General features: G+C 49.1%; 1 long non-coding RNA gene across 1 annotated transcript; it reads right to left on the bottom strand.

Moving 5' to 3' along the window:
- Positions 1-11506: 11506 nt before the first annotated feature.
- LOC142063363 (uncharacterized) lies at positions 11507-12607 on the bottom strand. Its single transcript, XR_012662742.1, has 3 exons — positions 12484-12607; positions 12291-12400; positions 11507-11560 (listed from the first exon to the last, which is right to left on the bottom strand). It is a non-coding gene; the product is annotated as an uncharacterized LOC142063363 (long non-coding RNA).
- Positions 12608-13903: the final 1296 nt, after the last annotated feature.

The following is a 13903-nucleotide window of genomic DNA, read 5'->3' as shown; positions in this document are numbered from 1 at the left end:
CCACAGTGAGGAGAATTAACCCCTTCTCAGCCAAAACCAGCACATTCTCCACCCCTTATTCCATACCATTTACACCATGCCCAGGTCCCATATGATGTAATACAACCCTACCAACCACCACCCCTCCCCTTCCCATCCTTTAACATAATACACAGACATCATTCCCTTAGTTCATGGACCTTCCCTGTAAAATGTCCATTAAAATGTCCATTGAGTTCACCCAGTCCATGACTCTGGGCTCCATCTGTTGTATCAGTCTTTCCGGGTGGGAGAGATGGTGTGTGGCGTTGGGTTGCTGCATACCAAGTCAGTCATCGTTCCATCACTGCTGCACGGCTTGTTTCATAGTTGATCTTCCATGGGCTGGGAGGCTCGTACTCTGGTATCATGGATACAACACAGAGGTGACACACAATATTATATAGCAGTTCACATTGCCCCATTCAGTTCATTGACTGTTTTCACCCAAAATCAAATCCCCCTGAGGCACACATCGGATTTCTCCATCCTCCCGCATCACCCACCAAGTGCACCCAGGTCCTCGAGCAAAAGCAATCCCACGAATGGCTTTGCCTTTGCCTGAGGCAGGAAGAACCCAGACTGTTTTGCCCAGCATACTTTTTGTGTGCACTACAGGGACTCCATCCCCTTCCACAGGATGTAGGATTTCTGACTGGGCAGGGCCAGCTCGCCTGGCAGATCCCCTCCTGTTGACTAACCACGTGGCTTTTGCTAAATGTGTATCCCAGTGTTTAAATGTTCCACCCCCCATTGCTCTCAGTGTCATCTTTAATAGTCCATTGTATCTTTCGATTTTCCCAGAGGCTGGTGCGTGATAGGGGATGTGATACACCCACTCAATGCCGTGATTTTTGGCCCAGGTGTCTATGAGGCTATCTCGGAAATGAGTCCCATTGTCTGACTCAATCCTCTCTGGGGTGCCATGTCGCCACAGGACTTGTTTCTCAAGACCCAGGATAGTGTTCCGGGCAGTGGCGTGGGGGACAGGATATGTTTCCAGCCAGTCAGTCAATGTTTCTACCATTGTAAGCACATGGCGCTTGCCTTGGCGCGTCTGTGGGAGTGTGATATAGTCAATGTGCCAGGCCTCCCCATGTTTGTATTTCAGCCATCGTCCCCCACACCACAGAGGCTTTACCCGCTTCGCTTGCTTGATTGCAGCGCACGTGTCACATTCGTGGATAACCTGTGCAATAACGTCCATGGTCAAGTCCACCCCTCGATCACGAGCCCACTGTATGTTGCATCTCTCCCTTGATGGCCCGAGGTGTCATGGGCCCACCGAGCTAAAAATAGTTCACCCTTATGCTGCCAGTCCAGATCCACCTCAGCCACTTCAATCTTGGCAGCCTGATCCACCTGCTGGTTGTTTCGATGCTCTTCAGTGGCCCGACTCTTGGGGACGTGAGCATCCACATGCCGTACCTTTACAACCAGTTTCTCTACCCGGGCAGCAATTTCTTGCCACAATGTGGCAGCCCAGATGGGTTTGCCTCTGCGCTGCCAGTTGCTTTGCTTCCATTGCTGCAGCCAGCCCCACAAGGCATTTGCCACCATCCAGGAGTCAGTATAGAGATAGAGCACTGGCCACTTTTCCCGTTCAGCGATGTCTAAGGCCAGCTGGATGGCCTTTACCTGTGCAAAGTGGCTCCATTCACCTTCTCCTTCAGCAGTTTCTGCTACTTGTCGTGTAGGACTCCATACAGCAGCCTTCCATCTCCGGTGCTTTCCCACAAGGCGACAGGACCCATCAGTGAACAGGGCATATTGCTTCTCATCTTCTGGCAGTTTGTTATACAGTGGGGCTTCTTCAGCACGTGTCACCTCCTCCTCTGGTGACAATCCAAAATCTTTGCCTTCTGGCCAGTCCATAATCACTTCCAAGATCCCTGGGCGACTGGGGTTTCCTACTCGAGCCCGCTGGGTGATCAGTGCAATCCATTTACTCCACGTAGCATCAGTTGCATGGTGTGTAGAGGGGATGTTTCCTTTGAACATCCAGCCCAGCACTGGCAGTCGGGGTGCCAGGAGCAACTGTGCTTCAGTACCAACCACTTCTGAAGCAGCTCGAACCCCTTCATATGCTGCCAATATCTCTTTTTCAGTTGGAGTATAGCGGGCTTCAGACCCTCTGTATCCCCGACTCCAAAACCCTAGGGGTCGACCCCGGGTCTCCCCTGGTGTTTTCTGCCAGAGGCTCCAGGTAGGGCCATTCTTCCCAGCTGCAGTGTAGAGCACATTTTTTACATCTTGTCCTGCCCGGACTGGCCCAAGAGCTACTGCATGGACTATTTCTCGTTTAATCTGTTCAAAGGCTTGTCGTTGCTCAGGGCCCCATTTGAAATCATTCTTTTTCTGGGTCACTTGATAGAGAGGGCTCACGATCAGACTGTAATTTGGAATATGCATTCTCCAAAAACCCACAACGCCCAAGAAAGCTTGTGTTTCCTTTTTGCTAGTTGGTGGAGACATGGCTGCTATTTTGTTGATCACATCCATTGGAATCTGACAACGACCATCTTGCCATTTGATTCCTAAGAACTGGATTTCTCGTGCAGGTCCCTTCACCTTACTTTGTTTTATGGCAAAACCAGCTTTCAGAAGGATTTGGACTATTTTCTCACCTTTCTCAAAAACTTCTTCCGCTGTGTTGCCCCACACAATGATGTCGTCAATGTATTGAAGGTGTTCTGGAGCTTCTCCCTGTTCCAGTACAGTCTGAATCAGTCCATGGCAAATGGTAGGACTGTGTTTCCACCCCTGGGGCAGTCGATTCCAGGTGTACTGGACGCCCGCCCATGTGAAAGCAAACTGTGGCCTGCACTCTGCTGCCAGAGGGATTGAGAAGAATGCATTAGCAATATCAATTGTGGCATACCACTTGGCCGCCTTTGACTCCAGTTCGTATTGAAGTTCTAGCATGTCTGGCACAGCAGCACTCAACGGTGGAGTGACTTCATTCAGGCCACGATAGTCTACTGTTAGCCTCCACTCTCCATTAGACTTCCGGACTGGCCATATGGGACTGTTAAAGGGTGAGTGGGTCTTACTGATGACTCCTTGGCTCCTCAGTTGGTGAATGAGTTTATGGATGGGGATCAGAGAGTCTCTGTTGGTGCGATATTGCCGCCGGTGCACTGTTGTGGTGGCGATTGGCACCTGTTGTTCTTTGACCTTCAGCAGCCCCACCACAGAAGGGCCCTTTGAGAGACCAGGCAAGGTAGACAGCTGTTCAGTTTCCTCTGTCTCCAAGGCAGCTACACCAAAAGCCCACTTGTAACCTTTTGGGTCCTTGAAATACCCTCTCCTGAGGTAGTCTATGCCAAGGATGCATGGAGCCTCTGGGCCAGTCACAATGGGGTGCTTCTGCCACTCATTGCCAGTTAGGCTCACTTCGGCCTCCAATACAGTTAGCTCTTGAGATCCCCCTGTCACTCCAGCAATGCTGATGGGTTCTGCCCCTATATAGTTTGATGGCATTAAGGTGCACTGTGCGCCGGTGTCCACTAAAGCTTTATACTCCTGTGGGTCGGACGTGCCAGGCCATCGGATCCACACAGTCCAGTAAGCCCGGTTATCCCTTTCCTCCACCCGGCTGGAGGCAGGGCCCCTCTAGTCCTGATCATGGCAGTCACAACTCACTTCCTGTAAATGTGAATCAGGAGTCCCTCTATTACACTTAGAAATAAAATCTGCGCTTCTACTCCTCTGTCTGGGGACTTGCTCGCTGGAAACTGGAGCAGCAGCTTTCCTGGAAGAGCCTCCCTGAGTGACTGTTCTTCCTTGCAGTTCATGTACTCGTGCCTGTAGGGTCGAAGTAGGCTTGCCATCCCACCTCATCATGTCCTCTCCGTGGTCACGCAGGTAGAACCATAGGGTGGCCCGTGGTGTGTATCCCCTTCTTTGAGCCAAAGGACGCTTATTCCTAACAGCTGAGACACTGCTCTGTCGAGGTGGGGAGTAGGACAGATCATCTTTGAGTTGCTGGACCTCTTGGGATAGTTTCTCCACAGCAGAGACAAGCGAGGAAGAGATATTTGTGTCGTAATCCCGGAGTCTATCTATCACCTCTGCCACCGTTGGTGTCTCGTCATCTTTCCAGGACATCACTGCCAATGAGTTTGCATACGAGGATGGTGCGCTCCGTACAAACTTCCGCCACATGGGTCGTGTGCACTCGGCTTCATCTGGATCTTTGGATGACCGTTGATCGTCCAGGTCACCATAAATCACCTCAAACACAGCTAATTCCCTGAGATACTGGATGCCTTTCTCCATAGTTGTCCATTTTCCTGGGCGATATGTAACATCTTCTTTAAAGGGATACCTTTCCTTCACTCCAGACAGGAGTCGCCTCCAGAGGCTGAGGGCTTGTGGTTTTTTCCCAATTGCTTTGTCAACGCCCCCTTCCCCAGAAAGGGATCCCAATTGTTTGGCTTCTTTTCCCTCTAGTTCCAGGCTACTGGCCCCATTATCCCAGCATCGGAGCAGCCAGGTGACAATGTGCTCACCTGAACCACGGCTATAATCTTTTCGCATATCTCGCAACTCACTTAAGGACAGGGATCGGGTGGTCTCTATTTCATTTATTACTTCTCCCTCCTCTCCCCGCGATGGCCCTGGTTCTTCATCATCCCGTTCTAAACGAGTTGATGTCCGCTTCCAATATTTCGTCTTGTGTATGGGGGCAACTGATACCGGTACGGGTTTATTTTCTGAGCTAGCTCCGGTACTTGTTGTGGGGGTTTGAGTGGCTGCAGTGCCTGTTGTCAGGGCTGGATTGTCTACAGTGCCAGTCACTTTGCATTTCAATCCAGAGACATTCTCTTCCCCCTGGGGGCACTGAATACTGTTGAGCAGGGCTCGGTATGCATGGGCCAGACCCCAGCACGTTGCAGTTATCTGTGTCTCTCTGGAGTTCCCAGCGTAACAACATACTTTCTCCAAATATTCTACTAGTTTTTTAGGATTCTGCACTTGTTCGGGGGTGAAACTCCAAAACACTGGGGGTGCCCACTGCCCTAGGTATTTGCCCATGCTATCCCACATGCCCTGCCACTCGTAACTATCAAGCCTCGGGGCAGATTTCTGGGTGATATTCTTAAGTTGCTTAGTCAAAACCAAAACAACATGCCCAAAAACTAACAATAAGTGCACCTTAACCACCCAAGGATGTTCAAGATACAAAAACGTTGTTGTAACAAAGGCACAGACATCATAGAACGAAGTTGCAAAGGTACTATTCTGTATTTCCTCCATATAAAATCTCTCAGAGGAGGAGGTATAATTGCTAATTGCCTCAACAAGGTGGTATCCGAAGTAAGTACAGTAACGGTTTCAGCAAAAACCCCAAATACCAGATAAAGCTGAAAACGAGTGTTTGTATAACAAATCTTGTAGGCAAAACATTACTAATCACAGCAGAACACAGCAGACTCAACAAACCAACACCGATTTTTAACACCAACTGCAAAAAGGACAACATGGTGCTGTGACCAGCAGCTGTTGTTATCTCCAACCCTTGAGCCCCACGTTGGGCGCCAAAAAGACTGTTGTGGTTTAGCGGCAGCTCAGCCCCACACAGTCACTTGCTCACTCCCCACCGGTAGATGGGGGAGAGAATCAGAAGGGTAACGCTCGTGGGTTGGGATAAGAACAGTTTAATAATTAAAATTAAAAGAAACAACAGTAGAAATGCAATGTAAAGGAGAACAATGAGAGGCGCAAAGCCCCAGGGGAAGGGGGAAGGGAGGGGAGAGGGGGAACGAACCGCCGGAACAAACCGCACGCGCCGCAGCCGCTCGCCGCCCGCCGACCCGACACTGCGCCGCCTCCGCGCTGCCACTGCCCCCCCTCAATATATTGGTCATGGTGTCACATGGTATGGAATGAACCTGCCATTGGCCAGTCGGGGTCAGCCGCCCCCACCATGGCCCTGCCGCTCCCAGCCCCCTCCCGGCCACGCAGCAGAGCGCGGGAAGCTGGAAAGGCAGCCGACCCCCACAGTGAGGAGAATTAACCCCTTCTCAGCCAAAACCAGCACAATCTTACAGGCACTTTAAAGGGGGGGGTGGGGGGTGGGGCGTGGGGAGAGGTTCTTTTTCACTCTGGCCAACAAAAGGTATTTTTCAAGGCTTTCTAGTCAAAGTGGAAAATTAGGTAACTATGTGCTCTACCGTAAAACCAGAAAACTTGTTTTACTCTCAGCAAACTCACAGGGTAACGGTACCGTTAACCCCACCATTTTACATCATGCCGCTCTCGACTGGACACCCTGCAGCAACAGTGTGGTGACGCAATAGAGAAAATAGACTTCCTAACAAAGAGACGCTCCAAAGCTGCTCCTGAAACAGCGTTATGCAGCACCTGACAACGTTTCCCCCATTAAAAAGCACCTACCCTTCCTGGCTTTTGACTGACCTGAAGGTCAGAAATATTTCCCTTCAAAAGTTCTCTCACCAATAGGGCCGAAGCAGGAGTTTTACAATACTCAGCTTTTTACTGTCTCTCTAGTATGACTGACGCTTGCTGGACAGGTCCAGTGTTGCCTGACATTGGGAGAGACCCTGTTCTTACTTGGCTTGAATAGAAATGATCAGATATTGAAAGAAACAAGTGGATGATGAATGTACTTGGAACAAACCTAGTATAGTGTTTCTTATTCAAAGCTGTGATTTGAAATAGCTTTTGCAGCAAGAGCGAAGAGCCTCACGTCAGGTTTGGACCCTAACAGTGAGGGTTTGGGACCACTAAATGAGGCTTTGTGCGTTAAAAAATGGCTTTGGGCTCTAAAACTCAGTGTGGAAAGAGAGAATGACGGTTTGAGCATTAAGAGACCGCATTCGATGCCAACAGTAAAGGTTTGGGATATAAAAATGAGGCTTGGATAATAAAAATGAGGGTTTACTACCTAAATGTGAGGGCTTGGGGCTTTAAAGGAGGCACTGAGCATTAAAGAAGGGGTTTGGGCCCCTCTTGGCTGTTAAAAATGAGGCTTTGAGGATTAATCAAGGGGTTTGGACTGAAACGCACGGTTTAGAACTAAAAAAAAATGACTGTTTGAGCATTAATAGAGCGGATTTGATGCTAAATGGGAGGCTTTGGGACCTAAAAAGGAGGCCACTGAGTATTAAGAGGGGTTTGGACCCTGAAAGTGAGGCTTTGGGACCTAAAACTGAGGCTTTGCAGGTGAAAAAAGGGCTTTGGACACTAAAAATGAGCTTTTGGATGCTACAAGTGAGCTTTTGGGACGTTAAAGGAGGCACTGGGACGTTAAAGGAGGCACTGGGACGTTAAAGGAGGCACTGGGACGTTAAAGGAGGGGTTTGGATGCTTGGAGTGTGGCTTTGGGTGGTAAAACTGAGGCTCTGACCTTTAAAACTGGGGTTTGGACCCTAAAAGTGAGGGCTTGGGACCTAAGAATGAGGGTTTGACCCTAAAAAAGACAGGTTTGGACCTGAAAAGTGAGGGTTTGGGATATGAAAAGGAGGCTTTTAGACTTAAAACAGGGATTTGGAACACCAAAAATGAGGGTTTGGGTCTTAAAATAAGGCTTTGAGCCTTAAAAGAGGGGTTTGGACCCTGAAAGTGTGGCATTTAGACCTAAAACTGAGGCTTTGAACCTAAAAGACAGGTTTGGACCGTGAATGTGAGGGTTTGGGATTTAAAAATGAAGCTTTGAGCCTTAAAACAGGGGTTTGGAACAAAAAAAATGAGGCTTTGGGACCTAAAATAAGGCTTTGGGCCTTAAAAGAGGCGTTTCGACCCTGAAAGTGAGGGTTTGGGATCTACAAATGAGGGTTGGCAGTTGAAAATAGGGCTTTGGACATTACAAATGAGGTTTTCATACCTAAAAGTGAGGTTTTAATGCTTAATAGAGCAGTTTGGACCCTGAAAGTGGAGGTTTAGAAAAGAAAACTGAGGCTTTGAGCCTTAAAAGACGTGTTTGGCAGCTAAACGTGAGGCTTTGCAAGATATAGAAGAGGCTTTGAGAGTAAATATGACAGGTTTGCACCCTGAGAGAGAGGGTCTGGGACCTTAAGAGGAGGCTTTGAGCCTTAAAAGAGGGTTGGGAACTCAAAAAAATGAGGGTTGGCAGGACCCTATAAGCAGAGGCTGCGGGCCCCATAAGCGGAGGCTGCAAGGTTTAAAACTGGTTTAGACACTGAAAGTGAGGCTTTGGGGGGTAAAAATGAGGCTTTGAGCATAAAAAGAGGGGTTTGGACCCTGAACGTGAGGGTTTGGGATCTAAAAATGAGGCTTTGCCAGTGGAAATAGGGCTTTGGACATAAAAAATGAGGTCTTGGCTCCTAAAAGTGAGCTCAGGTTTGGGTGCTAAAAGTGAAACTTTGGAACCTAGAAATGAGGCTTTGAGTGTTAAAGGGGGGTTTGAAACCTGAATGTGAGGGTCTGGCACATAAAAATGAGGCTTTGAGCCTTAAACAAGGGGGTTTGACTCTCAAACGTACCGTTTGGAAGGAAAAAATCATGATTTGAGCATTAATAGACAGGATTCGATGCTAGAAGGGAGGGCTTTATGTCCCAAGCCCGTCTTTCAACACTCAAAGCCTCATTTTTCAGTCCCAAACCCTCACTTTCAAGGTCGAAACCCCTCATTTAAGGCACAAAGCCTCCTTTTTTTCACAGCCAAACTCTGTCTTGTGGGTCCAAACCCCACTTTTAAGGCACAAAGCCTCATTTAGGAGTCCGAAACCCTCACTTTTAAGCTCCAAACCTATCTTTTCCACGCAAAGCCTCATTTTTATATCCCAAACCCTCAATTTCAGGGTCCATACCCCACTTTTAAAGCTAAAAGCCTCCGTTTTAAATTCCAAACCTTCACTTCTAGGGTCTGTGGTGGTTTGGCCGGCAGCTCAGCCCCACGCAGTCGCTCGCCCCCTCCCCCACCGGTAGATGGGGGAGGGAATCAGAAGGGTAACGCTCGTGGGTTGGGATAAGAACAGTTTCATAAATGAAATTAAAAGAAACAACAACAGAAATGCAACGGAAAGGAGAACAACGAGAGGCGCAAAGCCCCGCGGGGTGGGGGGAAAGGGGTGGGAAGGGCGGGGGGGGGGGGGGCGGGAGAGGGGGAACGAACCGCCGGAACAAACCCCATGCGCTGCCGCCACTCACCCACCGCCGACCCGCCGCCGCGCCGCTCCCAAGCCGCAACTGCCCCCCCCACCCCCCTTAATATCCTGGTCGTGGTGTCACGTGGTATGGAGTGAACCTGCCACTGGCCAGTCGGGGTCAGCCGCCCCCACCGCGGCCCCGCCCCCCCCAGCGCCCCACCCCCCCACCCCCCCGCGGCAGAGCGCGGGAAGCCGGAAAGGCAGCCGCCCCCCATGGTGAGGAGAATTAACCCCTTCTCAGCCAAAACCAGCACAGCCGCCTCCCCTTATTCCACACCGCTCACGCCATGCCCAGGTCCCATACCTGGGCTGCTGCACGCCGAGTCAGGCATCCTTCCGTCACTGCTGCACTCTGCTTGTGTCGCAGTTTATCTTCCACGGCTTGGGAGGCTCGTACTCTGGTATAATGGATACAACACAGAGGTGACACACAATATTATATAGCAGTTCACATTGCCCCATTCAGTTCATTGCCTGTTTTCGCCCAAAATCAAACCCCCTTGAGGCACACATTGGACTTCTCCATCCTCCCGCATCACCCACCAAGTGCACCCAGGTCCTCGAGCAAAAGCAATCCCACGAATGGCTTTGCCTTTGCCTGAGGCAGGAAGAACCCAGACTGTTTTGCCCAGCATACTTTTTGTGTGCACTACAGGGACTCCATCCCCTTCCACAGGATGTAGGATTTCTGACTGGGCAGGGCCAGCTCGCCTGGCAGATCCCCTCCTGTTGACTAACCACGTGGCTTTTGCTAAATGTGTATCCCAGTGTTTAAATGTTCCACCCCCCATTGCTCTCAGTGTCATCTTTAATAGTCCATTGTATCTTTCGATTTTCCCAGAGGCTGGTGCGTGATAGGGGATGTGATAAACCCACTCAATGCCATGCTCTTTGGCCCAGCTGTCTATGAGGTTGTTTCGGAAATGAGTCCATTGTCTGACCACTCTCTGGGGTGCCATGTCGCCACAGGACTTGTTTTTCCAGACCCAGGATGGTGTCCGGGCAGTGGCGTGGGGATGGAATATGTTTCCAGCCAGCCGGTCATTGCATCCACCATTGTAAGCACATGGCGCTTACAATGAACAGGGCGTATTGCTTTTCATCTTCCGACAGTTTGTTATACAGTGGGGCCTCTGCAGCACGTGGCACCCCCTCCTCTGGTGATATTCCAAAGTCTTTGCCTTCTGGCCAGCCCATGGTCACTTCCAAGGTTCCTGGGCCACTGGGGTTTCCTATTCAAGCCCGCTGGGTGACCAGTGCGACCCATTTACTCCATGTAGCATCACTTTGTGCTAATCCCACCTGGCACTGCTTGTGGTTCTCCCGAGTGCGGGGGGCTTTGAAGAGCTCTTGGCGCACAATGGGCACCCAGCCTCTGTTCGCACCATATCCGATCGTCGCTCATGGGCTCTCCCCTGAGCCCGTCTGACCGTACGCCGGCAGAGTGGGGTTATAAACGTGCCAGGAGCTCTCCAGCACTCCCTGACCATGATCACCAAAGACCTCTCTCTAACAAATGATCAAGTGCCTCCTCTTCATAAGCGAGCAGGCAAATGCACACACAAGCACTGCTCTCTGCCAGGAGAGCCCTCACTGACTGTTTAAATTAAGAATCAAGACTGGCAAGCACACTTGACAGTAACACTCAGTTCCAGGAGGACAGAAACACAGATAAAATCTAGCCACTGCTTCACACCAGGAAAGTGATAAATGCCGGTCTTTTGCGTTACGCTGACATGAGTGTTAATAACAGGAGATAAAGGAACTGACTGGCCTCCAGCTGCGTATTAGCGACAGCTGCTTCCAGTTGGTTCTTTGACTCAAGGCTTACCTGGCCCACGGAACTGCTGGATCCTGCGGAGATGAGCATGCCGTTCTCGTCCTTTAGGAAGCTCCTCTGAGACCAATAGGCTGGATCAGAAGCAAAGGCTTTCCTGTGCCCTGGATTCCTAGGGTCATACACGCTTGTGCTCACAGAAGTCACACACCTCCTTCCTGCATCCTTCTCTCTCTGTCTGTATTCAAATTACAGCCGTAGTATCAAACTACCAGCAATCAGGCTTTCACTAATAAGTCATGGTTTAGTCTGGGTTTAAACCCAGTTCAAGAGCAAGGCACACCACACCAATGGCTGCTGTGGGATAAGCCTGCTCTTGAACCACGCCGGGTGATGCACAGCCCAGGAGTGAGTGACCTGAACCAACAGGCACATCAGGAACCGCCACTTGCATTTTTCCCTCTGCCTCACGTATGGGTCACCCACACAGCACAGTGCATTGGGAAACGCTTTTTATTTGAGGAACAGATGTCATTCAAAAGGAACCGCAGAACATTTCTCTATGAGCATCCAAAGGCACTCATTATCATGACTGCTTTGGTGAGAACAGCATTCCTGCGATGGAAACCTGCAAGTTTTGCACAGAAGACAAAAGTACCAACAACATAAGAAACAAATGCAATCTTACTACGAGAAATTCTATTATTTCATAGCATTTTCCAGCTAGCCTAGACTAAGAGGTTACAAGCATTGCCTAACAACTCACAAGAGACTATGGTTGGTAACATGGGAAGGGATGAATTGCAGCAAATAAATGGAGTGCGCTGACAACCCTGAGAGTCATCTTCCATGGGAAGGGGTTCTGATGGGGGATTAAACTACTTAGTTATCTGCGGCCTTATTTGCACGCCGGGCATGTCCTTGTAGTACGATCTGTCCAAGGTCTTGGTCTTTTCTCATGACAAAAGGACAGCAGAGAAGGACAGTAACTGACCTTCATTGCCCTCAAGTCCAAGTATACCAGAATTGAGGTTGATTTGGCCCTACCACCTGTAGGAAACTCATCTGACAGCTACTGGCCTCTTTCCTGCTCTTTATCATTCTGCCTATTTTTAAGTAAAAGAGGCAGAAACAAAGCAGAAAGATGTCAGCAAGTGGGAAGAGATCACTATTTGATCACACAATCAAGTCTAGCAAGATGTGTACACCAATAGCTTGATGCTAATCATTGTTTTAGTTTCAGCTCTCTGAAATTCTCTAAACACATTTACCATAATGTAAATATATCTATTTTGCATAACAAACATCATCATAACAGAAAAAACTCACTCTCAACTGGGTTTCTGCTCGTTTCCTACCCATAACTCTCTAACTTTGGCCAATACACGACTGCTGAAAGGTGCTCTTGGATCCACATTTCCTGCATTAGCTGGTTTTGTTACTGTCGAGAATGGCTTTGGTCTTGCGGCTGTAAAGCATGAGGGAAAAACGATCAGCCTGGTGCAATCAAAGCGATGGTTAGTTGTGCGTTATGTTCCCCCCCAAAATTACCTCCTCTTGGTCCGGATGAAGGCAGATGGGAAGGCTTGGCTCTCCCTGCAGCCAGCTGCCTCTGACCTCTAGGAAGGGTCTTGCCGTGTTGGCCTGAGAGAGAATTTCTGGCAACTGCTCTCTGTCTCCAGCGAGGAGCACGATCGTTCTGATGAACAAAAAGCGTAAAGCAAGAAGTTTCACCCCATTTTTTAGCCAAGCGGAAGGAAGACTAGAATAATAACAGAACATACAACTTATAGTTAGAACCATGCCGGCACTCTGCAGAACCTCATTCTGACACACTTGTCAGCACCCACAAGTTTCACGTGGCTGACAAAACAGCAGCCTTGCCCTTGTTTTTCCTGAAACGCCACTGCCCCAGGTGACTGAATCTCCAGGGCAACGGCGGGTTACGTTGGACAAAAGGAAGTGAGGATTAAAACGAGGAAGAGAAAGCTACCTACACACCCCTTCCCCCTGGATGGAAGCTTTCAAATGCAGGACCTAAACCTTCCAAAGCCACCTGGGTAAGTTTGCTTCCCTGGAGAACTATGGTTCCCCGAAACAGCAAGTGGATCACAGAACCACAACAGAAGTTCCCGTAACACAAAATTTGACCTGCCTATTTTGAGATACAGAAGTTAGGTAAGAATTTTTGTCCTAAAAGTGGTAAAATGAAAGCTGTGGAATTGCAGACCTCACGCTATAACTTGAGGAAATAATAAAAAGAACAACCCGTAATGTAAATGTTGCCTGTGGGTTGGCACCCAGAGTTGCGTGCAAGATACCAGAGATGACATACAACACACTCTTCATTCCACAGTGACCCAAACAACTTCCAATCATCCGAACCCTACATAACGTACGTCGCTGAATATCTGAACGGTAAGAGCGGCTGACAGGAAAGATACTTATTTCATCCTCAGATGCAAACAAACTATCAGAAGTGGAGTCAACAACAGCCTGGAACACAGAATTTCCAACTGCACGGGGCAGCTTTGGAGTAGTGACACATTCTGTTCAACTTTTAGGTTCAGCTGTAACGTAAGGTGCAGAGGCTTATTGCAAGTTTTTCAAAGAAGGGTGTGATAAAGAAAGCAGGATTCTTACTGAGCGCTGTTAAACCAGTTAGTAACCCCCGAGAGAAACTGGCACACTTGGCAGGACTTTTACACTTACCATGAGATGAACGTTCATCGCCTGGTTCAGCTGTGCTGCTGCCATACAGTTGGCACGCTGCAGGTGCTGGACTAAAAGAATTTCATGAGTCCGTAAAAATTTCTCCAAACACTTCTACGAGAAATAACACATTTTAAAACATATATGACGATCCTGCCTCTTCTCTTGGCAAAGAAGATTTTTTTCTTGCCCACACTTACTTGTTCAGAGTCTGTGAAAGGCAGCTTCAGGAAGTCTTCCACTAGTCCCGTCTCCCGAC

The sequence above is a fragment of the Phalacrocorax aristotelis genome, chromosome 11 (assembly GCF_949628215.1).
Source record: "Phalacrocorax aristotelis chromosome 11, bGulAri2.1, whole genome shotgun sequence".
Taxonomy (NCBI): domain Eukaryota; kingdom Metazoa; phylum Chordata; class Aves; order Suliformes; family Phalacrocoracidae; genus Phalacrocorax; species Phalacrocorax aristotelis.
The sequence above is the reverse complement of the archived record's forward strand: the minus strand, read 5'-3'. Positions and strand labels throughout refer to the sequence as shown.